Source organism: Corvus kubaryi, unplaced genomic scaffold (assembly GCF_017639235.1).
Source record: "Corvus kubaryi isolate FWS band 111438036 unplaced genomic scaffold, C.kubaryi_AGA036_p1.0 75, whole genome shotgun sequence".
Classification (NCBI taxonomy): Eukaryota; Metazoa; Chordata; class Aves; order Passeriformes; family Corvidae; genus Corvus; species Corvus kubaryi.
In genome coordinates this window covers 1,583,562-1,609,546 of record NW_024582062.1, presented here as the reverse complement: position 1 = coordinate 1,609,546, position 25,985 = coordinate 1,583,562, and the positions used below count along the sequence as shown (strand labels likewise).

The window sequence follows — 25,985 nt, the reverse complement described above, 5'->3', positions numbered from 1 at the left end:
TAGATCTAAACTTGTTAACAGAACCTGTGCTCACGAGTTTAACACCTGCAAGTGGCAGCTGAGTGCAGGATCAAACACGGCTCACTTGTGTGTGTGTGTTTGCTGAGCGTAGAATCAATCACAGAGCAGTTCCTGTGTGTATTTTTCAAAATTGGAGCCTTTACCCCCCTTCCTTCTGGTGTCTGGAAGTCACAATCGGGTACCTATTTTTAACATACCCAGTACTGTGATAGAATGAATCGGATCTTTGGGGGAGTTGCTGGCCTTGGCTTTTTTGTGTAGATGTTTTTGTCTTGGGTCATTTAAATTGAAATGTAAATCTTAGAAAATGTGGATTGCAGTTTATTCTGTGATAGTGTTTGTACTAGTGGGTACAGGACATGGAGCAGTGGCAATTCCAGTGGTTCTGACCGATGATGTTTGGACAAAGACAGTTGGGGAAAGCAAGCTCTGCACAGGTTTGTGACAGAAGGATGCTCTTCCCTCTTACTGGAAAGAGCTGCTTGGGGTGGGGTTTAGTCACTTCAGTATTTGTGCTTTGTGCACACACTTGCACATGTGGCTTTGGGCAGGGTTGGTGTGTGGAGCCTCCTGTGGGTACAGGATGTGGCAGAGTTCATCATGCAGCTGAAAACAGAGGAGAATTTGGGAGTGTGGCCGTTCTCCTAAAGGTTGTGTCAGTGTTCTGGGGAGTGGGGAGTGAGCGGCTCTGCCAGGGCTCACCAGTGTATTGCTGGGCTGGGTTTGTCTGGTGCTGTAATTCTGGTTGGATTGTTTGCTAATGGACACAGGTCATCAGCTGGAACATTAAAACCAGACCCAGCCCTTGTCTTTTTGAATATCAGGCTCCTCACTCTCATTTGTATCCTCTCTTCACAAATCTCTCACTGTGGCTGTTATGCCATGGGGATGTGGAGCTGGGTCTGTCCATGGGTTATAGCTTGTGCTGACTCTGCCAGCCTGTGTGGTGTGGCTGGTAAAGTATCCATGTTGCATGATTTAAATGAAAGAGCTTTTCTTGTGGCCAGAGATTTTTTGGCCTCATTAGCTAAGAGGGGAGGAAAAAATAGAAAAAGCCAGAGTCTTATGCCTAGATGAAGTCTTGGAAATTTGTGTTAATTATGGGGGAGGAAGGAGCTGAGCTTCCAGATTTTATTGCCTTCCCCACCCCCAATCTGAAAGTTTAATTTTGTGCACTGTTATAAAACTTGAATTTTTCTTAGGGTATAATTGAATAATAATGTTGGACTACATTTCTGAGGCATTCCTAAGGGAATAAATTTTTTCATCTGAGTACACAGGTGTTCTGCCTGTGCTAGTGAAGACACAAATTGTAAAGTAGAGAAGAAAAAGATGTATTTTATATGGTGGTATTTCCAGAATTTTTGTACTGATTTCAGAATCCCTGGTCCTGTGTGTGAGGTGTCTCCTGGACAGGGAGGTTTAGTAAAAGATGGAAAAGAAATGAAATGCCTAAACAGTTTACAGATCTGAACGTGTGTGACAATGCTGTCCTCCCTCAAATGGTGTGTGTCGGGCAGTCACGGGTGTCGAGTCTCACCATGAGCTGCAGAATGTGAGCGTAGCAGGCATTGGTATGGGATTCCTCCCCAGGGGTGATGGGGGCCAAGCCCCCTAACCCAGCTGTGACCTGACTCCTTTCCAAAATCCTTAAGTGTTCCTTTTGTGCTCCTTTGCATGGGCATGGTTCATGGAAACTTGAACACGGCTCTTGCCTGTCTCTTAGGGCCCTGAAGCCCAGCACACAGATGTTCCCAGCTGTGGAGGTGGTGGGTGGCCGGATGGGCACGTGCAGTCTCTGGGCCTGGACTCCATCGAGTCCTCGGTGCTGCCGGGGCAGAGGTCAGGAAGCAGCCAGGGTAGAGCATCGCCATGGGAACACTGCAAATAACTTTTTCTGAGCACTTGTGTCTGCAGCTTGGGAATAACGGTCAGATGTTACTCTGGATTGGGTAGTTGGGATGGAGAAACTGTGTCCTCTGAGAGCTGGGTGAGTTGTGGTTGACTTTACACTTAGTAAAATCACGTGATGAGTAGCAAGAGAAATGGAGCGCTTAAAAATGGTTCAAACACGTTATTGAGGTGCTTGCTTTCCATCCGATCGTGCATTTGCAACTGCAGTGTTTGATGGAAATACATTTCCATACCAAGATGTCATCTTGTCTTAAATCAAGTTTATAGCGGTTTTATATTTCCTACTGAAGGAAGTGTTCCTTCTAATTCAATTTCTTTTTACCAGAGATAGAAAATCTTAAGTTAAGCCTAGCAATTTAATTACAGATTTACATTTTTGAAATGCTTGTAAAGGTGCATTGTGCTTATTTCTCCGGCTCTGGGAGAGTATTGAGATGGGGCTTTCATACAATTTCTCACATTAAGACAAATGAGTTAGTTGCCAGAAAGTTCTGCAGTGCTTTGTGCTTGTGAGAGAGTTCCTCACTCTAAGGATTTAGTTGTTGTTCACTATGAACCATTTTAGGGTTTGTGAAATGCAGGTCCAGTTTGGTTTCAGTGAGTGGATGGAGCAGAGGCTTCTGGCTCGGCATGCTGGCAGTGCACTTCGAGCAAGAATTTCGGAAGCACTGGATCTTAGCTCCTTTCCATGGCGTGGGGCTAGGCTCCCCAAGCAGGGCTGCACAGAGCCACCCTCTAGGTGCCCCAGCTGAACTCCCGTGTCCCCTGACAGAGGTGGCAAAGGTGGGGCCTCATTACCTGCTAGTCACTTTGGGCAGCAAGATGCATTGTCTGCAGGAGATGCATCCCACTGCTTTCTGTCTAGGAAGCGGGGGCTTCCTGGGGTGCTGGGGCTCAAGGATGTTGGAGTAACCTTGTCTCTGCACAGCGCTTGTCAGGCACTGGATTGCAGCTCTGAACAGAGATGCCATTCGTTAACAGTTGGCAGCCGCAGTCATTAATCATCCTTGTAAACACTTAATGACACGGTGCGAGAAAGAAGAAAAAGTTAAACATTGGAAATGTAAAATGCTATCTTGGGCTTTGGTTCCAACAGGATTCTCTATTTACAATCTGTTGGGAGAAGCCCAGAACTTCCATGGTAGAAAAAGCCAGCAGCAATTGCTCCGTGTGCTTGGGCTTGTCTGGAGGGGCATGGCAGAACTGCCCTGCTCTCTAGAGTCAGCCAGCATCCACATTTTGCAGATTCCAGGCTCAGGTACTGCTTGGGAGAGTATTCAAATAATGCAATTATGAAACTCTGTATTTGAGCATTATTTAGCATAGGAAGAAACTCTTTGTGTCTGCAGCCTGGGGGCCTGAGTCGCGTGTTCACTGACATCTCGATGTGCTCTGGCGTTCTTGCTTTGCTCGCATGACACTGACATTCTCCTTTTCGCTTGACAACGAGTTATTTGCTGTCTTTTCTCTAAAGTGTAGAGAAGATCTTGAAGGTTTGGAGAATTGCCTGAGGGACGTGAGGAGCCCAGACTGATAAGGGGGAGTGAGTCTGGAGCCTTCGGGCTGGCTGTGATGCTCTGAAATGCTGGCAGGGAGGAAGTGAAAGCAATAGGTCTCTGCTGCCTGCTTCTCCAGTTCCCCTCGGCCGCCGGCAGCTGAGTGTTGGGCAGCTGGTTACCGCACGGCTCCTGTCGCCACACGTTTGTTCATCAAAGCCCTGCTCTGCTACAGACCCGGCAGCATGGCTACTGCTACTGCTTTTTTTTTTTTCTTTTAAGGTTTCTAACTGCCTTTTAGAATTGACTCTTATATCAGAAAACTTTAAAAACCTTCTTGTTTTAAGGCTGCCTGGGGTGGTGCGGTGTATTGTAACTCTGCACTGCATGTTCCAGTTCATTCCTTATTCACTAAAGTAGCTGAATGTGTTATAAATTTGTAGTGTTGAGCAAGTGTGTGGGACCAGTTTATGTCACCAGCACAGTTGGAGCAGGGAAGGGGTGTTGGTCCAGATCACAGTGTCCCCTCAAGATGGCAAAACTCTATAGAAAAGGAGCAGTGCTCAGTACAGTTCCCTGTGGACTCTGAAGTCCAGCATATTTTTTTTAATGCTCTACATCAATTCATTCAGGTGTGTTCAGCTGGAGCACGGAGTTCCCAAAGTCAGAGGCCACTGGGAGCTGTTGCGAGAGCCCTGTGCCTGCTTAGGAGCACTCACAGGGCTGGGGCATCCTCGCAGTCTGTGTCAGCTCTGGGGTTTCTCAAAAGCAGTAAGAATATTGAATTTAGACTAATTGCCTGCTGCCCACGTGATCGCAGTATAAAATACTCCGATGGTAATGGCAAATGCTGTTACTAGGAAGTGCTGCTGTTGGTTTCTGTTCTGCCTGATGATCCCGCCCTGGAGAAGCAGCAAGGAGGTGGTTGCAGACCAGCTCGTGTGCGCTCCCATATAGCGGCTCCTCCCGCCCCTGCTGCTCTGGCACTTGGGGGTGTGCTTAGCATGGTGCTGAGCTGGGGATTGAGGCACGTTATGACACGGGTTTGGGAATGGCAGGCAGTTGGGGGCAAAGTGTTTGCTAAGTGCTGGAGCAGCCAGAGCATCCATAAAATCCAGAGTGCCAGTGTCAGTTCTCACCCTTCATTTCAGTGGTGGTGGTCTGCAGTGCCCTGTGCCTCAGAGAGACCTGTCCCACCTTGGTTTGTCACCAGTGAGCTGGGTGCCTGCGCTGCCAGCTGGTGGGACCGTGTGTCCAGAGCCTGCACCTCCTCTTGGCCACCAGCAGGAATGTGAGGAACCCCACTTGCTTTAGAGAAGAAAGAGCTTGGCAAGTGAAATGCAAGGGAAACTGTTTGTAGTGTGAGGAAAGCAGAGTGGTGGTAAAGTGTTGGTACACCTGACTGGGGCTGTCTGGCACGTGGGGGCGGCTCCTCCCGCTGCGCGTGTGGTTGGGGTTTGAGGCTGATCGGTGAACGAGATGGCAATTTCTCTAACAGAAGCACTTAATTGTGGGTTTATTTTGTGAAATTAATGAAATTTAGTGCTTTGCTTAATGTGCAAAGCAGGAATGTGGTGCTGGCATTCTGCTTGCAGTTCCTCAGTTGTGTTTACAGCCCTAGTGACTGCTGTGAGCGGGCTGGGGATTGAGCAAAATTAGGAGGTTACCTACCAATCCTGGTAATTTTGAACAAGGGCAGTAATACCTGCTATGCTGTTTATGCTCAGACACAGAGAGGATCCTCATCTTCCTCTTAGGGAAACCTAGCTTTTTTCCCTTCCCTTTGGTTCATGTTAGGATGAACCTAGTGAAAAAGGGCTGATCTAGTAGTGCTGGGCAGTGTATGTCAGAGTGCTGGAACTGGAATGGCTCCTGTAAAGCAGAGCAAACAGAGGGAGGGTTGGGAGTAATGTGCTGCCCTTCTGATTTTTTTTTTTTTTTTTTTTTTTACTCCAAGTGAACTTTTTTGAATAAATTAACTTTATTACACTTAATGATACCTTAAATAAAAAAATTACTTCATCATTAGTTTTAGTATATTGTACACAAACTATAAAATGGTGATGGTATTTAACCGCCTGACTGTTTGTCCTTAGTAACCTGTCAAAGTACTGCTGAATATTGGTCAGTGGTATTAGGTTTTTTTGCTGTTTGACACTTCCAGGTTCCTCCACAGAGAGTGGGGTGTTATAGATGACCGTAGTTCAGCAGCAACAAATATGTGTCCAGACACTTGGACAGTGGCTGTACTGTGGCTCCAAATCCTTTGTCTGTCTTGTGGGAAAATAGGATGAAATATTATTTCCTCCAGTTGATGGACCTGATGTGCTTTTCCTAACCTGTGTAATCGTCCTTGTTAACTGTATATGGTTATCCTGAAGTGTAGTGTCAAAAGCAAAAGTGGAATCCTGTGTGTGGGGAATAAAAAGTTGGAATTACCAGTTATGGAAACCATTCTTGAAACATGAGGGAGTCAGGAAAGTGGATTAATTCAGTTAATATTTACCTGTTTATTTGCAGGAATGCCAGAAGTAGTGGTAGGTATCACTGCATTGTGTATCTGAGTCTCTGGCTTGCGCAGCACTGAGTAAAATACTGACTGGTGTTACACAATTTGTACTTCCAAGTTTGCAAGGAAAATGTTACAACAAAGTCAATTTAGAAAGTCAGTCTCTCTGCCAGGGCCCGGCATGTACACACACGAAGGAATTGGTTTACTTGGCAAATGAATGGGAACTGAGGAGATTATATTTTGTAAGGGATTGCAGTCCTGTCATCTTGGTCTCAGGTTTGCTGCTTCTAAGGGTGGCTGTTTCATTTGGAAGAGAAAAATCAGAGAATTTAGATGGGAAAGAAAAACTAGATATGAGGGAAAAATTAGTGCCAGTGAAAGCAAAGGTTTTCTGCAGAGGCAGTGCCTAAGGAAAAGAGGGAAAGAAGCAGTGATCTTTGCGGGGAACAGGGTCCTAGGGAGGGCAGGAGAGGGCGTAGTCTGCTGCAAAGGGGAGAAAGTAAAACCAAGTCTCATTCCTTTGATTCTGGTGTCTGTGTCCCGTTGACAGACCACAGGAGCTGGGAGCTGTTTGCAGCATGCAGCCCTGGACCGAGCCAGGCACTGGAGAACCCTGTGGAGCTGCCCCACCTTGGGGTTGTGCCCCATCATTGTTGTCCCAGGGCTAAAATGTTCCTGGAGTTACCTAAAACTTATCTTTGTGCAAACTTTTTGTTACCTTAGAAGCTGTGAGGGAGCCCCACGACGTTGGTCTGTCCTGCAGGCATGTCCCTGTCATGCAGCTCTGAGATTCCTGAGCTCTGGGGTCTTCCTGGTGGCACAAGTCATGTTCATGCCTTCAGACTTAATTACCTGATGAGTCACTGCAAGTCTGTGTCCATGCTGTTGAGTTATTGCAAAGTTTCTGGGTTCCCAAACTGCTTTCTTTTCATATCGAGGTCGTACAGTGTGAGCTGTGGTGAGAGGAGGCAGCCCAGCACACCAGTGAGGGAACAGCGGAAATGTGGGCTTACTGGTTTGGCTCACAGAAATTGGAATTGATAAATGTTAGAAATAATGGCAGGAACTGAGTTTTAAGGTCAACAAGCAATAGCTTTAGCAGGAGGGTTTGCCAGACACTGTTGCTGAGGGAGAATATGGACTTACTTGCATTCTCCAGCAGGTTCCTGACTGTGACACGCATGAAGCAGGAATGACGTGGAAAGATGAGACATGTTTTCTGGAAAAACATCCAGGCAGACTAGATCCTTGTGCTACGTGTCATTGTTACATACGGTGATTCTCTTGACACTGGGGGCTTCTTTGCCTTGCAAAGGCAGGGTTTTGTGCAGGGAGTTTGTTTCTTGGCTTCAAGCACAGAGCTGGTTTGGTCCCGATAAGAGTCTCCCAAAACGTAATGCCTTTCCAGGCAGGGGGAGGGATGCTGGAATGAAGAGGGATGCAATGCCCTTGGTGGTTGTCTTTCTCCAAAAGTTATCTGATGTAAATATTACATTCTCTGCATAAATTTAGTATAGATAATTGACTGCATCTTGCTTGGAAATGGGTACCAAAGGTTGTTTTATAGCTTCTGTGTAATTGAAATTCCAGGAGGAGAGGCCTTTGTCTTAGAAACCACATTTGAATTACTTTTTTATTGGAGTGTTAAAGCAATACGTTACGATGTGAGGGGTTCAGTGTGCATGTGTGTCAATAATTACCAGATTTCCACAGTTACAGTGAATAAAGCAAACTGTTGAAAAAGCATGTCAAGCTTTCCCTGAAAAGCAACGGTCTGACAGTCGTGTTGACAGCCAGGAGTGTTCTGACCTAAACAGAGCCTCCTTGGCACAGGGAGCAGTCAGTGCCAAAGCAGGACCTGCAACTGATGCTTGGGCTGTGCTGCCTCATACCCTCAGTGCTGAAAACAGTTTGTGAAACAAGGAACCAGTGCTCCAGCATGGAAATGGGAAAACTTGTAGGAGCCTGTCTACAGGGAGGTTAATAATAACAGCAAGCCAAAGTGGCTGGAAACAGGAGTTGCTCAGTGTGGCCAGGGCAGTGTGGCCACAGGAATGGTTGGTTGTCCACAGGAGGGTCAGTGGCTGAAGGAGGGTCGGCAGCCACCGGTACAGGAGAGCGGTGCTGCCGCGGGCTGTGTGTGGAGTGCGAGAGCTTTGATGTGCTTCCATAGAAGGTTCTAGTTTTACTCACTGAAGCTCCTTTGTTTTGCAGAGATCTTGATGCAGACGCCCTTTTGGATTTCTTTTTAATAGTGTGTGACCCTTCACCTTTGATCCCTTGACCTGCATTACTTTGGTAACCATTTCATTTTTTAATTTCATTTCATTTTTAATTTTGGTGTGTAAGCTGTAACATTTCATCATTTTAAACTGTAGCGTTCTTTGACCTCCCCAGATGTCTTTTTTCTTTTCTATGAGGATGCGCAATGTTGGTTTTTCTTGAATAAACATTATTTCACTTGTTAATAAAATATGTAATTTTCGTTGTTTTTTGCTTCTTTCAAGTTTAACTGTGCGTATGTTGCCTGTATAATACTTTACTTTTTTTGATCTGTGTTCTCCCACTTAATCTATTTTGATATTTATGTACATCTTTGCTTTTAATTTACATTTTCTCTTTTGTTAGTAAAACCCATGCTCGTGGCCTGTCCGGGGCCCATCTGTGTCCCCTTCTAGTCAACTTTCATAGTTTAAAGTAACCTTGGGAGCATTTCAGATACACTTAAGAGTAAGAACTATTCTGTGCTGTTAAAATTTTCTTCCCTTTCCTGAAGTTAACTTGTCCTAACCATCAGCTCCAAACTGATAGCTGTTTTAATAAAAGATTAGGCTTTAGACCAAAATGAAAATCTCACTTGAAACTCAATTTGCATTTATTTTTCTGTTATCATTGGAGCCCAAAGGGAAGTTATCAATGCTTGGAGCTGTGCTTTAGGCACGGCTGTGCTTAGGGAAGCAGCGTTCTGTGTACGTGGGATGGCAAAGCCCCCAAAGCTTAGTTGCTTCTTTCCATTTTCCTGTTGAAAGGGAAGCAGTGGATAAGACAGATTTTGGCCAGATTCTCTTTTTATCTGGTAAATGATCATACGAAATCCACTGAGCACAGCCCACTGAAGTACAGATTACTTTTTAAGTGTCTCATTATTTTATTCTCTAACATTTAATGCTGAAGTTTTAATTGCACACAGATGAAGCTGCTAAATGAGCACTGAAATGGATTTAGGTCTTCTCAGAGCCTTGTTGATGCTTATAAAACTTTATATCGTTCTTAGGACTACAGATTAAAATTGTAGCAAGCTCTTCACATAGTGCCACTGGGCTCTGCCCGTGCCTGGCCTCTGGAGGAGCCTGAAGCTCACCCGAACACCCTCCTGCTGACCCTTTCCCCAGGGAAACTGGGCGGCATCAGGCTCTGCTCCCCTGTCTGGGGGTCCTGTTGACCTCCAGGGCTGAGCCTGAGTTGTCTCCTTCCCCTGAGTCCTCTGTGAGTTCTGAGGGATTCAGCCCTAGCAGGTCCTACCTGAGCACTGGGGATGCACCGTCAACATCAGAACCTGGTTCAGGAAACAGCTGGTTTGAATTGGCATCCCTGCTTGAGAAAGGTATTTCACTGATCTCTGTGCTTAACCACAAGATCCCTGTTTTTAAACTGCCCTTGTGTGGCAGAATTGCCTGTTAAAGTAGTGGCAGATGCAGTATTCACAGAACTCCGTGCCCAGCACCTCTGTGTTACTGTGTGAGTTTCTCTGACTTTGTGGCTATGAGCTGTGCTGGACTGTCACAGCCTCCATAAATGCTTGAAGCATTCAGGTGGATTTTCCTTTCCCCTCCTGTTCCAAATTTTAGCTATAATAGTTTTTGTAGACCTGGAGTTGTCAGTTCAGGTACACAGACTGCTGCTCCTCACTGAGCCTGTTTGGGATAGCTGGGATTTGGCTTTGGCTTGGGTTTAATGCTACCTGTCAGCCTGAGAAGAGGAATCCTCCAGAAACCATCTTACGCCATTTCTCCAGTCTCCAGAACAGGGTTTTTAAAACTCAGCGGGGAAAAATACTTATTTTGCCTAAGAAAACTCCTCAAAGACTTTTTCTCCTTGTAACACATATTTTATGTTGGCAGCAGTTACATGTGAATGCCTTGACTTTCCAGGGCAGCAAGTCTTAAAAACATTTATTTAAATGTCTGGAAACTGAAGGGAATCTCCCTCCCTGTGCAGAGGGCTGGCTGTTGGCTGCCTCCTGCTAGAACAAATAGCAGGGAAAAAGAAGAAATGGAATGAAAATGTCTGATGTTGGGAATTGGAGTCAATAATATAAAATCAGAGCTTAAAAGACGGTTAGAATGTCTTGTTTCTTTTTTTTTTTTGTCTCATTTCATGTTTTGTCATGTCCATCCTGCTGTCTTTCATAAGGTAAGCGCTCTGACCCATGGTACTCTCTGGGTGTAGCTCCCAAGGTGGTGGGATGACAGAGTGGTGCATGCTTTGTTGTGATATTTCCACATATTGTGTTAGATGCAGATAGTTATTCAGCGAAATCGGCGTTAATAATATGGGTTATGCCTGTTCAGCTATTGCATGGGCTTCCAGGATGCTAGAGCTGCTGAGGGAGGAAGGAGGTACAGCCCTTGGGAAGGGAGGAGATAGGAATTTTTCAGTATAAAACCCAGTAAATTTTGGTAAGAAAATCTGCTTTGTTGACCCAGCAATAGCACTGTCATTTGCCCCAGTGTAAAATCTGTCCCCAGGTTTTTGCTGCAGTGCTGCTGGATACAGCAGGAACAGCAACAGCTGACCCTTGGATGGCAAGAGATGATGGAACTTAATTCACTTTACTGAGCTTGTTTTTCACTGAGCAGGAACTCAAATACATGTTTTCGTCAAACACTTAATCAAAGAACTACACAAATGCTGCAGAATGTTTGCAAAGCAAAACATTTGTCTATTTAAATATTGAGAGAATACTCTATTGAGAGATTTGTTCCTGCTTACAAGATTTTTCTGTTACTCAAAGCCAGAGTGTTGATAACATCCACTCCTGAAACAAGTCTTAATTTTGAAATCTATGCAGTATGTTCTGCTGCTGAAGGCTTTTATATTTTAACCTTAACAGAAGGCTGAAGGGCTGAAATGAAATCCTTGGCACACGTACAAGATTCAGAGTGTTGCATGTCTTGCAGTTCAGGTGATGCAGCTGGGGTTGGATATACCTAATCTGCTTTACTCAACCTAATAGACACCTGTGTGTCATCTGCATGTGCTGCTCGTTTAATAAAACATAGGCAGCAGCAAATTGCTCACTTTGGTCTGACTACTTCTGAAAATCAGATGTATTGGTCAGCACAAACACACCATTTTCTGTTAACACTGAAACTCATCCAGAGGTGCAGGATGAAAGTACAGGACAGGTCTGTATGCCTCGCCCAAGACTGTACCTGGGAAAACACAGATTTCCGTGCAGCACCTGACCGTATGCAATAAACTGAGCAAGTGCCAGCTAACCCTACTCATGTTTCAGGGCTGGTGGGTTCTAGGCATGGATCCCACTGCTCCCACTGCTCTTGTGCTCAGAGGGGAAGGGAATTCCCCCTTTCTGGAGCAGAGCCCGAGTGCTGTTCTGACCTCACACTGGGGCACCGCTGTTGGGCAGGACTGGGATCCTTGGCAGCCACTCTGCAGGGAGGTTGTCTTCAGGGTGGGGGTGAATTTCTCAGGCTTGTCACCCTGCTTGCTGCTCTGGGTGTGCGTTGGTTTGCAAAGTCCTTAAATAATTTAATTATTGCTCCTGCTTTAGTTTCTAACTTCTCGACTTGCATTAAGGACTCTGATGGCTGAGGGGTTGAGTTGGCACCACTGGGCAGCCAGCCCTGACCCTCTCCTGTGCTTCTGCTTTTCCTCTGCTTCAGAAGTAGAACTGTAGCCCTTGACACCCTGCATTGGCTTTGTGTCTGCTAGAGCAGGGTCCTCTGCCTGTCCCCCGCTCGTAGCTGCACATCCAGCTCAGAAAATGCTCAGTGATAAACATGTGTTTTTATTTCTCCTTCAGGTTTGGCTTGTCTGCTTTTCAGCTCTTCTAGACATTGGAAATTCCAGTTTGTGTTTATTTTCTCTGGATTCCTTCCCACAAGACAGAAGTGAATTCAGCATGGATTGTTGGGGAAAGCCTTGGCTGGGAATAAGGATAATTGCAGCCTCTGGCTGTGCCACAGTTTCACTGATTATTTCTTTTAAGTTACTCACCTGCACTGTATCTGTTTCCTCAGCTGTAAAATGTGGGTAATTACCTCCATTGTAAAATGTTACAGGGTCTGCTGGTAATTATATGAACGAAGTGCTAATTACAGTGATTATCCCTTGGACCTAGTCTAGATATGGATGATGTTCCTGTTGTGATGAATGTATGAAACAAATACTGCAACTTGCCTTTCTCCATTCTTTGCGAGGGGCCTGGAAGGTGCTGCGTCACGCGATGCGTTCCCAGTGAGAAGCTCTGCTGCCCTGTCATCCAGGTCCCTCTGTTAATTTCTCGTCCCCCTCCACCCTCATGTGTTACAGGGCCGTGGGCTGAGGAGGGGCTGAGGAATTACTGATTCAGTAGTTGGATCCACATATGATCTGATAGGCAGGGTTTATGCTGTGGCTTTGCTTTTCCTCTTGGGATATGTAGAAGGTGGCAGCCAGGGAACAGTGCTCCTGAGGTACAGGTTGGGTTGGGGCCAGTCTGCGCTGCCTTGTGGCCTCTGTTCCTTAAGAAGTTCTGACCTTGATGCCAGGAGAGGTGTCCTTCCAGCTGTGGAGATTATTTCCCTCCTGTAAAAGCCTACAGCTTGCAAGACTTTATTATCAAACATTTTATTTGCCTTTCTCTTCTCCATTTATTTAGGACACATTTTCTTTGTAGCTGGGAATAGCTCTGCTGTCCCCTGAGCAGGGCTGGGTAGTGGAGGAAGAATTTATATTCTTCAAGGTAGAAATGAAGTGTTCTCATCCAGAAAATCCTGCTGCTGCCACTGGGAAGGTGCTGTAGTTTTTGATGGTAGTAATAAGTCACGTCGTACATCCGGTAACAATGAGAATCTCCTTTCCTACCCAATCCCTGCCTTCCCTGGACACAGACCTCATGGCACAGTAACAACAAAAATCATGTGCTTGGTTCATCTTGCTGCAGCTCTGCCTGCTCTGTTCTGCCACATCTGATTCCCTGCCTTCCTGCGTTCTGCTGAACAGATTTTCAGCCTTTGCCTCCAGCTTCCATACACCTGCTTCCCATCAGCCTCAGTCTTTCTTTGCCCTGGAAGAGCAGGCTCAGTTATGTCTTCAGAATTTGGTAGCTGAGGAGCTCTTCCTTTCTCAGAGTTTGATGAGTGCAATGAATTTTGAACTTTCCAGAGAAGGTTTTAGTTACAGTCCAGGATGATGGTTTGGAAAGGCTTTGTGGCAATGGAAAGACAGTCTTTAATTGCAGTTTTGCACCTCAATTTTCCAGACTAGATGCTCTTCTCTGACAGCTTCTGATTGATTCTATAACCTTTTCTTTTCCATGACAGGATGCTTGAGTGCTCCAAGGATGGGAGCAACGCGCCACTCCTGATAGGTGAAAGCGGTCATTGCCAGGCAATGAGGGTATGGAAAGAACTTGCCTTGTTAGGTGGAAGAAAAAGTAAATGAGGGATTATCGTCCCTCCCACGATTTGTTCTTGCCTTGCTTTAGAGCATCTAAACTAGAGATGTGTGTCTGTAGTGTGTCTGCACTTCACCTAATGCTCATCTGCCAGACTTGTTTAAAAATCTTTCATTTGGGAAGGAAAAAATTCGGTTTGTTCCTGCAGGAGCATCATCTATTAAGATGAATTAATTTGGTGTGAGAGGCTTCAAAAGTGAATGATGCCATATCCATGTTCTTATTGCCTGTTGCACAAGTGAACTGATTTGTGTGCTCTCTGCAAGTCACATATTGAAGGATGTTAAATTACTGTGTAACCTGGAGGGTAATCCGTGATTCAGATTTGAGATTTATCCAAGTCTAATTTTGCAGCATTCTTGCAAAAAGTGGGAAGGTGTACAATATCTGGGATTTCTATATCTTGGCACCACTCTGAATGCCGTACACTAACAGTGTAGATAACACACAAATTTTAAAAAAAAACTTAAATGTTTAGTAACATAATAATTATAAACTTTCTCAAGTCTTCCTTCTCTTAAAAATGAGTGCACTGTTTGGTTTTCATTGAGGTGCAAAGTGTTGCATAAAATCACTGCAACTTGTGACAAAAATGCTTTCAAGTATTTGAATGAAAATGCAGCATCACCATGAAAACAAAAGTGTTAGTGCAAAAGTGGTTCCAAACGAGGTGCTGCTAAATGAAGGTTTTCCTGGTTTTGAGAGCAGGTTTTAAGCACTGATGTACCCCGTGGGGGGCAGCTGCACACCCCAGAGAAGGAGCTGAGCACTTTGTATTTGTCAGAGGTTGCTACAAAGAAATCTATTCATTTTTACTTCTTTCTGTAATTACCTGTCCCTGCTTGGCTTTGTGAGTCAGTAGGTTATAGACAAACACGCTGGCTGGTTGCGAGCCGAGCAGAGCAGCGCGGCAGTGCCGCTGGCCGCAGCCCCCACGGTTGCCTGTCCTGTCCGGGCTGTGCCAGTGGCCGTGGTGCTTTTGGCATCGCCTCGTCACCCAGCCCCGCTCGGTACCGGGGACGTGGCGCGTGCCGGCGGCACGGCCTGGTGCCCCGGAGCCGCCGGCCGAGGAGGCTGGAGCTGCCTGTCCCCGCGGCCGCGCCGGAGGAGGAGGAAGAGGAGGGTTTCCATCGCGCCCCGTTTCCAGCTGCCCCCGTGTCTGTACGGACGCGGAATCCCCACAGGAGGGTGCTGCGAAGGCACTGAATGTGCAGGTTTGCAGGGAAGATCAGGGCTTGGAGGAGACGGCGATTGTAGGGCAGCCAGCGCCGTGGCTCTGGCAAGGGCAGCGCCTCAGCCGTCCCCGAGGAGGGGCGTGGAGGGAGGTCGGTGTTGGGGCTCGCAGCACCCCGCTGCCGTGCTGGTGGGCTCCCGTGTCCGGGTGTCGGAGTGGGAGCGACGGCAGTGGAACACTGACATTCGGGTGCTACTGGGTCAAGGGCTTGGTAGCTTCAAAGCATCCCCGGGCTGTTCCCCTGCCTCCTGCTCGTGGCTGGTGTTGGGACCCTTCCCCTGTGAGCATCGTCCGTGGCCAGCGGGTCGTGTGGCTTCTCTGCAGCGAGCCTTGGGGCCACCCAGCTACTTTCCTGTCTGCATGTAGTATGTTTAGTCTGCACAAGTGGCAGAATGCATTTGCTTGCAAGTAGAGACAGCCTCCAAGTTCTGTCCTAAAACACTTTGTAGGTTGGACCATTTTATTCAGCGTGATCAGATGAGAAATAATGACAAAACCTCCCTTTGGTTCCTGGTTGTGTAACCCTCTTCCAAATATTTTCATTAAAGGGATTATTCATTTTGCATAATACATGCTCATGCCAGAAAACTTGTCTGACAAGGCCAGTTAAGCGGCACTTTCACGTGATTGTCCCTTTAGCTGTGTGCTGCTTCACCCTGAAATAGTGTGATCATTTAAGAGTGAGCAGCCCTCTACCCCAGGGGCTGCACACATCCGCTCTGCCCCTCACTTCCTTCTGCTGCTTTTCACTTTTTAAATAAACTTTTGAAACTGAAGATTGTATAACTGAAGTAGAGTTAACTGAACTGACTTCTCTTTGGGATGACCTCTAGGATGTGCAGGGGGATTCAGTCTAATTCTGTTGTATGGGAGTGTGGGAGCTCTGATTCCTTCCCTTTAATGGCAGCAGGATCAACTGAAGGAGCTGTGTTAGAGAGGGGGTGTAAAATCAGCTGCTCATTGCATCACAGCACCTCACTTGGAAACCTGGGACTGAGATCCATGTGCGAGTCCCTGTGGGGTTCCCTGCTGGCCACGGGGGCATCACGCCATGTGCCGGTTCAGTACCTGGGTTTGGATCCCAGGTGTTTGGATGGAGGACAGTGTCCAGCAGTGATGGTGCTTTGTGTTACTCTGTGGGTTTGACACTCATCTGAAATTGCATCACCAAAAAACCCTTTTGGTGGGATGGGTGATCCTGAAGTTTGGCTAATACACACCGTGGAAGAGGTGCCTGACAGTAGCGGGGGCTCTGCCTCAGCACCCACATGGCAGGGTGGAGCTGGTCTCATGTCCAAATGGTGTTAGATCAGCTGCAGGCAAATACAAATAGACTTGGATTTTGGCCCTGTAAAGGGAGACTTTCAGCTTCCCCCGGGAATTCTGCCTTGGCAGAAACCAGCTGTAGTTCAGTGGTTTCTGTTACCAGGCAGAGTCTGTTTGGATGTTAGAAAATTAGAGCAGAAATTCCTGCAGCAGTCAGCTGTGTCTGCATCACCTCTGTGACCTCTAACTGCTACTCCTGCAAACAGTTGCCATTAAACACAGTCAATAACCCCCTTCTGCATTCCATCGGATCGTCTCTTCCTGCCATCTCAAATGAAAAATAAACAAAAGAGCTTAAGCGTGCAACGTGCTAAATAGACTAATCAGCTGTGAAAATATTTTATGGGGGAATCTGGGGCAAGAGCTGTCAGTGGGAGCGAGCTGATTGGAGTTGCAGCCAAACAGCTCCGGGAGGCGGGCATGGGGACAGAGAAGGGAAAGGTTTGTTCAAATGTATGTGTGCTATGTTTTTTACCCCTTTCTGAGCAGTTTTAGGAAATCCTTCCCTCTGTAAATTGATTACCTCTGCACATCAGAATGCCTTGGCTCTAAGTACGTGTTAAGCTGCTGCTGTGCTGATTTGACTTTGCCTGTTAAATGTAAAACAGGTTTTAATCTTCTCATTTAGATGTTTTAATAGAAAGTAAATGTTTAACTTGCTTTGCTGTGGCCTCCAAATCTTTAATCCGTGGGAACATTTTTAATGAAAGGAAAACGTGCTTTTGTTTAAAGCACGGGGTGATGCTGTGGGCAGCAGTGCTGGTGGGGGGAATTGCAAACCCACATCACATATTTTTGGCCCTGGTGGATCCCGTATTTGGGGATTATGGGTTTAGGAATATCTTGGGGAGAGTGGCAAGGACCACGTCTTGGGACAGTCTGTGGCTGGGAAGGGGTTTGTAACCATGCTGTAAGTTCAGTGTTAGTGATTCCTGCCCCAGAGTTCAGAATTGTCCCTGTGTTCTGATGGTGTTACAGGGCTGTTGCTGCTCCAGCAAGGGAGAGCTGAGCAGAGCCGTGCGCTTGCCAAGGAAACCGCAAAGCAGGCAGCACCGGGTTTTGTTCTGCACACAAAAGGGGGGGGTTCTGCTCTTCTGTAGCCACTCAGCTTATTTATGATTTAGTTTAATGTAGTTTGTTAAAAAAGACGTGTGGCTCCAGGACACACAGACGGCTGGCAAAGTACCATGACAAAGTCAAAACTGAGCAAGGAGTGGAACACTCGGTGAATGTGGATAGAAACCGCCTGGGGGCAAGCCCAGGCACCTGTGCCCACTTCGGGGCAGGACCCACAGCCATTTGCCCCTTCAGATGCATTTTCTGCCTCAAATTAGAATTGGGACTTTACTAGGTTAAAAGTGCAGCAAGTCCTGGGAGATGGAGAGTGCTGCCAAAGGATTTACCTGCGTGTTTCCCACCAGCCTGTGCTGCCAGAACGGAGACGCTGTTCAGGACTGCTGAAGGCAGACAGGCACCTACATGGCAGGGCTTCATAAACACCACTTCCCTCATTGGAAAGCCAACTGCAGTGATAAAGCTTTGGCTGGGTAAATAAAGTGCTCTGATTTCCAGGCCTGCATTGTAAGTTGTCAAGCTGTAATTGTGTAAGTGCCAGGGTTATAAATAGCGGGTACAGCTGGCAAGCCCCAGCCATGGCACACCGAGGCACCGGTGCTCCGTAGTGAGAATTGGGAGGATTGTTCTTTTTGGGGTTTTGGCTTCTCCCTTCGCACTCCATGCTTTTCCCACCTGGGCTTGCAGGGACTGGTTCCTGCAGCCAGGCCTGGCTATCCTTCCTGGGACAGGGGCCAGCTTGGAGGCAGGAGCATCCTGCGGCACCTGGATTTGTACTTGATCTGTGCATCAACCGGGCCACGCGCAGAAGGCAAGGAGAAGAAAACTGTTGGTAAAATAATAAATCTACTTCAAACTAAAACAGTTCATTACTGCAGCATCAATACACTTAAGGGGCTGGTGCTGCATCACAGGTATGTGAATGCCTATGGAAAATGGTGTCATATGGTGTGTCCCAGCAGTATCTGCAGTGAAGGATTCACTGTTCTCCACAAGATGACTGGGGAGCAGTTTGCATACATCCATGGGGAAACAGAGCTGCTCCTTCACTGTGCACCAGAGGGATGAGTTAGGTTTACAACATAGTAACTTAAATGTTTAATTTTATGAGTTGTTGTTCTAATTAAATTAATTCGCAATTGTTTTTCTGTTTGCCTTTTTCCTTTGACTTTTTTTCCTCTTTGACCAAAATCTTAATAACCCTAACAAGTCACGGGCACACCAAGATCCTGGGACAGTGCTGGGGGCTGAGGAGAGCAGAGCCGGGGCTGTGTGTGGAGGGTTGCGGTGTGACAGGAAGACGGTGGTGGAAATGTTTGCCTTCCCTGTGGGAGTGGGTTGAAATGCTACATCAGACACGTGTCACCAAAATAATAAAAGTACTATGAAAGCAATCAAGTATGCGTTAGCCACTTGGCGTGTTATAGGTGGCTCCTCCCCGTGCAAGGCCAAGCCGTTCTGAATTCATTCCCCGGGATTTGGCGTTAAAACATGTTCGCTGCCAGCTGACAGAAGAGTCAAGCTCGGATTTATTACCGGCACCTGCAGTAAAAAATGACAGATGATGCGAATGTATTTAATTATCATTCAGCGCCACGTCTCTGCCTGCTCCGGTCGCGGGGCTGCAGCTGGCACACACTTTAACTTAAGGCAGTGTGCTTATCTGGAGAGGGGCCCGGAGGAAGCGGCCGGGGGAGCCGGGAGCTCCTCCGGGGCCCGGCTGAGCGAACGCGGGTCTCGCCACACGCTCGCTCAAACGCGTTGCCCCATCCCCGGCCCTCCCGCAGCTCCGCTCCGCCAGGGAACGCGTTATCCGAGCACAGTGCAGGAATTCCCCGGAGCGCCGGCCCGTGTCTCTGCCTCGCCGGTCCCTGCGATGGGGGGTCCCCGCTGGCATCCCCCGTCCCGGCGTGCGGGCACGTCCGCTCCCACAGCCGTGCGGCTGCCATCCCGCGTCCCAAAGGCCGCTGCGGTTTGCAGCAAGGTCAGGGGAACACGCCGGGACTGCCGCAGCGGCGCCGGGAACGAACCGCGGCTCCGCGCCGGCGTTCACGTGTGCCGGTGTTACACGGAGCTGCGGTGCTCTGGGCAGCTCTGCTGTGTGTGTGTGTGGTGTGTGCAGTTACATGGACATGCAGGCGTAGCGATACATGCCAGAACATAGATACACGCGTGCATGCACAGATAAACGCATACATACGTACACATGCATACGCAGATACACACGTGCGTGCTTGGCGTGTGGGAGGTGGCCCAGGTGCTGCTGCCCAGCTGCCTCAGCCCCAGGTGCCGCGGCCTCTCCCAGCTGCTGTCAGTGAGCACTGATGAGGCCTCCGGGGGAACTGGGACAAGCCAGGAGCCTGCCCGAGATGCTCTCCCTTTCCTGGGGCAGCCCTGTGGTGCAGAGCCTGCTGTCCCCTCGGCCCTCGGTCCCCTGCCATCACCCCCATGTCCCCCTGGCTGCCAGTGAGTGCTCCTGGTCAGGCAGACCTGTGGGCTGCCACCATCTGGCCCAGTCTTTTGGGGGGAGATGGGGGAAGGCAATCCGAGGGTGAGCTAGGCAACTCCTGCCTCCTGAGGGATGAGGATTTGGGGTTGTTGAGGGAGGTGTCCTGCTTACCTCCCTGCTTTGTAAGAGAAAAAGCTGCTGTTGGGGTTTTGTTACCACTTGTTTGTTGCCTGTGCTCACCAAACCATGCAGTGAAAAGGGGATTTGGGGAGGATTAAAATATCTGATTCTTGCTGGTTACTGAGCCTTTTGGACATGAGCTCCAGCAGCTTTGTGCTGCATGGAGGAAACAGCAGTCCATGAGGAGAGTTGGTCGAAGGAATTAACTATAAAGGATCAGAAGAATCTAATTTTTTGCAAAGTAAGAGGAAAACTGAAGAATTTTGATCTTGCCAAAATGCTTTTGACATTGGAGTTTTCCTTGTTTTTAATAATGATTAAAAAAAACCCACTTAGTTGAAAGCAAAAAATAGAAGCCATCTGGAAGTGAGGGGTTTTCCTCAGTGCCCTGTCACAGGGTGTCCTCACTGCTGTGCAGAACAGGGAGATGTTTGCTTTTGGGGGACACTTCTGGCGCGAGTATCTTGCACACCAAAACCCATTTGTTTTGGTGGATGGCGTTTACCCCAGGGGTTTTGGCTGGAGGAGCTGGGCAGGTGCATAGAGGTGTGCTTGTGGGTGCTGCTCTCTCTTAACCACACCAAACCCCACACTCAGAAGTGGAGCTATCAGCTGGGGATATTTCGGAGCGGGTGGTGAAACGAGGCAGTTTTTAGTATTCATGAAAAATGCTTGTGACAGCCTTACCCCAAGTAATGAGCAGCCACCTGCAGTTCGGAGCAGTGCTTGATAATGCTGTAATTAGATTGGAGATGCAAAAAAGCTCATTAAAATTAAATAACATATTTGTCACTGTTTTAAGAGGTGCAGATTGCCTCGAACCATGCTGGTCTCTTGACCTTGAATATTTTGGCATAGTCCTCGCTGTGGAGCGCATGAAAATAATGTTGGAGCATCCCACGGGCAGGTTCGTGGTGGGGGTTTCAGTGCAGGGTTGCTGGTGCTCACCTGCCCTGGTCACATTGTTTGGCACCTCACCATATGGGGCCATGCTGCCAGCACTGGGATGGCACAGGGGAACACAGGCTTCCAAAGGCATGGGTGTCTACCTCTTCAGTTTTTGAAATACAGTAAAATGTGTTTTGAGTCCCCTTCCTCCCTCCTGCCTGAAAAGGAACATGCAAAGTCACGACAGTGTCTATTAGCAAGACTGTAATTTTCCAAAATTAATTTTTAATGACTAATTTGTCTTGTTTTCAGATGTTTTATACAACACCTATTGTTTAAACCCCTTTTGTTTCTCTGCATGTCACCACAGTGGAGGCGGGTGTTGGGTCAGGATCTCCAGCTGGGACATCTACTGCTGACTTGGCTCTGTCCTCGGGAGGGCTGCATCTGCCAAGGAAAGGCAGCTCTGGGGAAGGGCAGAGGTCATCCTTTACAGAAGGGATTTCCCTTTTTCCTGCCCCAAAATGGCACTGCTGTCAAAACACTGTTGCCCTTAGTCCAGCTGTTGAGGCCACATGCTGCTCTTCCCCTCCAGAGATGCTGGCTGGCCAGGGCTTCTCTTGCAAATAGCTTCTATGCACAGAGAAGAGTAGAACAAAAAAGGGGTTTTTCTTCCTCCTCCTCACTCGTCGTGAGTAATTACACGTAGGTGTCTCGAAACGGGAGTGTTTACAGACGCTCTGTATTTTCGGCATGTGGGATTTTCCCACTCTAGCACTTTTGTTGTGAGCAGCAGCAAAAGCTGCACTCAGCCTCTTGCCTGGATCACCATTGGTTTGTTTGGGAACTGGGGAAGAGAAGGGAGTGCGCCTGAACATGGAGTATCCTTGTGGGATCATGGCCCTTCGGTGCCCACAGGAAGGGAGTTTGTAGCACAACTTCTGGCGCCTTACAGAGAAACTTTTTATCATACTTTTTTATCCCGCTTATGAATGATCTTGGAAGGGCTCAGATTTGGGTGGCAGCAGCTTGTGCTGCCTTGCGCTGGGCACACTGCTTGGCTTTGCTTGCTGCCATTCATGTCAATGTTTTCTGTTATATTCCTGGCACCAAATGGGAATTTTCTCAGAGCTTGTTCTGACTAATGTTGATGAAAGGGCAGAAATTCATTATTAGAGTGGAATAGCTGGTGATAGACTGGGGTTCCCAGGTGGATGAGTGAATATCAGCAAATGTCTGTAGTGAAATTTTTTCTGCAGATCCTCGCCTGTGACTGCCCCCGCTCTGGCTGCGTGGGCTGAGCTGCGAATGCGACACAGCCCCGGGAGTTGGGAACAGCACTTGTACACGGCTACCCAGGTCCATGCCAAGGGGCTCCCCACAGCCAGGGCACCCACAGCTTCTCTGGGCAGAGGTGGCTGCACGGGGTCCCCAAAACCAGTGCGAGAACCTGTGATGGGCAGACAGAGCCTAACGTTAAAAGAATTAAATCAAATAAAGTGTTTTCAAGGCCCAGATTGAGATGGGACCCATCCACCTCTTCCTCTCATCTGGGTACTTGATTATTGGCAGAGTAATCTTTGTTCTTTGTCTGGGGTGAGGTGGTTGGGAGGGAGTGAGCTGTGAGTGAACAGTTTCATCACCAGTAAGTATTTCCACATAAAACAGAATGTGTGATTCCCGTTGTGCTTGGAGCAGAGTGAAGGGCTGTGTCTCGGGCTTCTCATCAGATCCAGGTGGGTCCTCTAGGCTAGTCTTAGGCAACTTCAGAGGAAAAGAACCCCTCAAAAACATTTGGCCTTTCTGGTTATGCTGAGGAGTCTGCTGGCAGAGTAAATCCCGGGTAAACATCCTCAATTTGCTGCCTCCTGAAATGGAGCGGCTTTTAGAGTTTGGAGCCACAATTTGTATTCAAATGAAGGTCATTTGAAAGGTGTAACACAGTAAACAGCCATTATTTCATTTTGATAGTGGTACTAAAATTATAGTGTTGGTTGAATTATTTTAGTATAGGACCATTACCATCTCCCTAAAACACTTAGAGGGGTTTTATATCAGTGCTGCAGTCCTGAAATTAGAGGAAAATTAAAAATCACACGACTGTGGTAGAAAAGTAATTTATTTGCGAGAATGCCTTCATTTTATCATGGAGTCTCTTTCCCTTCTGCTCTGCCAGGAGAGAGATGTACTCCCGACACCCAGACAGGCTCCCAGGGTTCGCCTTGCTGAACCAGGAAGGCATCAGCTTCCCACGAGCCAGGGCTGCCATAAGCCACCCCCAAAACTTAATTTAAAATTTTTTTTTTCTTTCTCAGTAAAAGCAGCTGCCATGGTATTGCCTGACTCAGTGCTGTCAGCGTGTTGATATTTCAAACATACTCATGTAGGGGGGTAGGTACACGCTTAAAGTCTCACTGCATTCATTTTCTTCTAGGAATATATGCAATAGAAGTTGGAGTTAATAGAGTGGCAGTGATTTCCCTCATCGGGGTGGCTGGGTGAGGGTGCCTGGATGGAGCCCGGCAATTATGGCTGCTGTTGGGTGGAAGGGGGGATGCTCAAGGGCTGCGCTGGAGCGGGAGCTGGTGGACGTGAACGAAATCTTAATTGGGAAATTCCCGTAGATTATTACAGCTGCCTTCATTAACATTTTCACACTTGGCTGGTAACAAATGAGGAGAAGGGCTGTGTGTGCCACTGAATTTATAGTGTTCTGAATCTGCTTCGTACCTGGGGTGTGCCTTTGAGCAGAAGGGATCCTAGCTTTTTGTGGAGAGGTGTTCTGTGAGGATTTCTGTGAAAATCTTTACTAGTAAGGAGCTGGTTTTCAGTAAAAGGAACGAATACCATGCAAATAAAATTCCTACCTGCATCTCTGGCAAAGTTCAGTTTAGATTTGGATCTGGTTTTTATGGGGTTTTTGATCCGTTTGTGCTTAAACTCCGGGGTTTATTAGTTGCACAAGGAGGATATCAAGTATACGTCCACTGGAAAAGAGCATAAACTCCTAGGCACTGTAAGTTGAGCTGCTTTAACAGTACCACAATTGACATAAGTGAAGCATCAGCCATGAAAGATGTTGGCCATGGAAGGCCACCACATCATGTTGAAGGAAAAGGACATGCCTTGTGTCCCTTCCCCAGCCTCAGCAGGCCCTGGCTTGCTCCTGCTCACACTTCACTGCTGGAGCATGCGATGTTGGCAGTGTCAAAATACATCTTCATTATGAAATCACAGGGTGCTCACACACTGGGCAACGTTGGGGTAGATGGTCCCATCCTGGGGTGAAGGCTGCTCTCACAGAGGAGCTTCTTGGCAGCTCCTTCAAATTGAGGGGAAAACCTACAGCTGGATTAGGATGCCCTCGGAGATGAGCGTAGCAACCTGTTCCATATTTATTACGGGCAACAATTTGACTAAGGGAGAATTTAGATTAATAACATTCAGCCCAGAGAAGTAATTTCCTTTGAGAAAGCGATTTACATGCACTCTGCCAAAAAGAGCCGTCACCGTGTGCTCTCCCTGTGTCAGCTCCAATAATGAAGTTGGAAATAACATGGGAGGTTAATAGGTCCTACTTATCTCCTTAGCGCCGCAAAGGAAGATTTACAGTGCGGAGCCTGGTTTGCATATTCCCGTTGGAAATGGAACGGTTTTTCCCAGCCGAGATTGATGAGACATTGCAGGGTGTCTGCTCAGCTGAGGCTGTAAACCTCCGTCCCAGGGACACGCTTCTGCCAGAGGGAGCTGCCTTTCCCGGGTCACTGGCCAGGGACTGACTTAGATACTGGAGCCACCATTCCAGTGATAATTATTTTTATCCATCTGTCTCCTCTAAGCCTGGAAGTTTGTATAGACGTGGCTGCCACACCGTGTTAGGAGCTGGATTGAAGCCCAGTGGGTTTTCCCTGGGAGCTGCCCATGGCGTGCGAAAGGGAAAGTCATCTGGAGACGTGGTGGGAGGCGGTGCCATGGAGGGTGGTGGAGGATGCCTGTGTTACTCCTCAGCTGCCTGTGTGATGCCAGTCTTCTGGGCATGTGTTGGGGTATGTTGTGTACTGCCCTTGCCCCAAGGAGCGGGGATCTGTGTGCTGGGCCATAGGGCTGGGAACTGCTGGAATGTGCTGGGGGGTTAATTGGGACCTGCTCCCCTAACTGGAACTGGTGATGACCTTGCTGCCATGGGTGAGGACGCTGCTGCCTGGGCTGTTGGTGAGGCTGGAAGCAGCTGGAGCCGCCTGTAGTGGCCCTTTCCCCCTTGTCTGGCTGGCCTGGGGATGGTGGGGACTGGGGATGGCGGGAGCCAGAGCCCTGTCACTTCACATTACTCGTACGAAATCCCGGAGGACCCGTGGCACGTTATGGGCTATTGCAGGAGCTGTTTCCCTGCAAACAGTGGAGCTCTCTGACTGGGCTCAGAGTAAGGAAAATCCCCAAATTCTGTGGCTACTTTCCTCTCCCCCAGCTCCTCCCACTGACTTTTGGGAAAGAGCTCTGTGGCTGTTCCTCTCTCCCAGGAGGATTGTGTTTAGGTCTTCCTAGGTTGTTGGACTCTTCCAAACTGGGAATAAACCAAACTTTTAAAAATAAACCAAAATTCATTCCCTCTGGATTATTTAAGTCACACGGTGCCTGAAACCTGCTTAGGAGTGGGACTCTGAGAGGGAAGGAATTGTTAATAAATGTTCTGTCTGCACAAACTGTAAAATATTCATTTCAGTCAGTTATTTCACGTTACTGAGCAAGTGCAAGGAGAATGAACTTTCTGAACAGCTTAAGGTACAATTCAGTAATAACCGGAGCCATTTAATGAATGAAATATTTAACATAATTTGCATACATTAAGCGATGGGATGACGTTTTTCTACTTCTGTGTACTCTTTGTGTATCTGGAACAGCGCAGCCTTTCCTCTTCACCTGTGCTCCAGGGTAGGCACTGAGGCAATGGCATTTTTCCTCCCCATTTGGAGCCAAGCAAACAGGAGCCACACCAGCTGAAGGCAAGGGCATGTGCAGGCACAGCTGAAGGCAAGGGCATGTGCAGGCACAGCCGAAGTGTTTTCAGCTTGGCAGCGTGGGTCGGGCGAGCGTCGCTTCTGCTGCCATTTCTGCTCTTGATGCGCCCAGTCCCACAAAACACGATTTGTTTCCTTTTTCTTTTTTCTTTTTTTTTTTTTTAATCAAATAGTATTTTAAGTGCAGACAAGAAG

The 25,985-nt window shown here is 47.7% G+C and overlaps 1 protein-coding gene and 1 long non-coding RNA gene across 12 annotated transcripts in view; both read left to right on the top strand.

The window, feature by feature from the left end:
- CAMTA1 (calmodulin binding transcription activator 1) overlaps positions 1–25,985 on the top strand; it is a 231,678-nt gene that overhangs the window by 21,425 nt on the left and 184,268 nt on the right. The window contains exon 1 of one of the 11 annotated variants that reach the window (XM_042051370.1): positions 8,162–8,241. The exons of the other annotated variants lie outside the window; for them this stretch is intronic. The gene's annotated coding sequence lies outside the window, so the exon portion shown is untranslated. Of the gene's footprint in view, positions 1–8,161; positions 8,242–25,985 lie in introns of those variants that run through there. 11 annotated transcript variants of the gene reach the window in all.
- Positions 8,240–18,402, top strand: LOC121675710. Its single transcript, XR_006020199.1, has 2 exons — positions 8,240–10,356; positions 11,990–18,402. It is a non-coding gene; the product is annotated as an uncharacterized LOC121675710 (long non-coding RNA).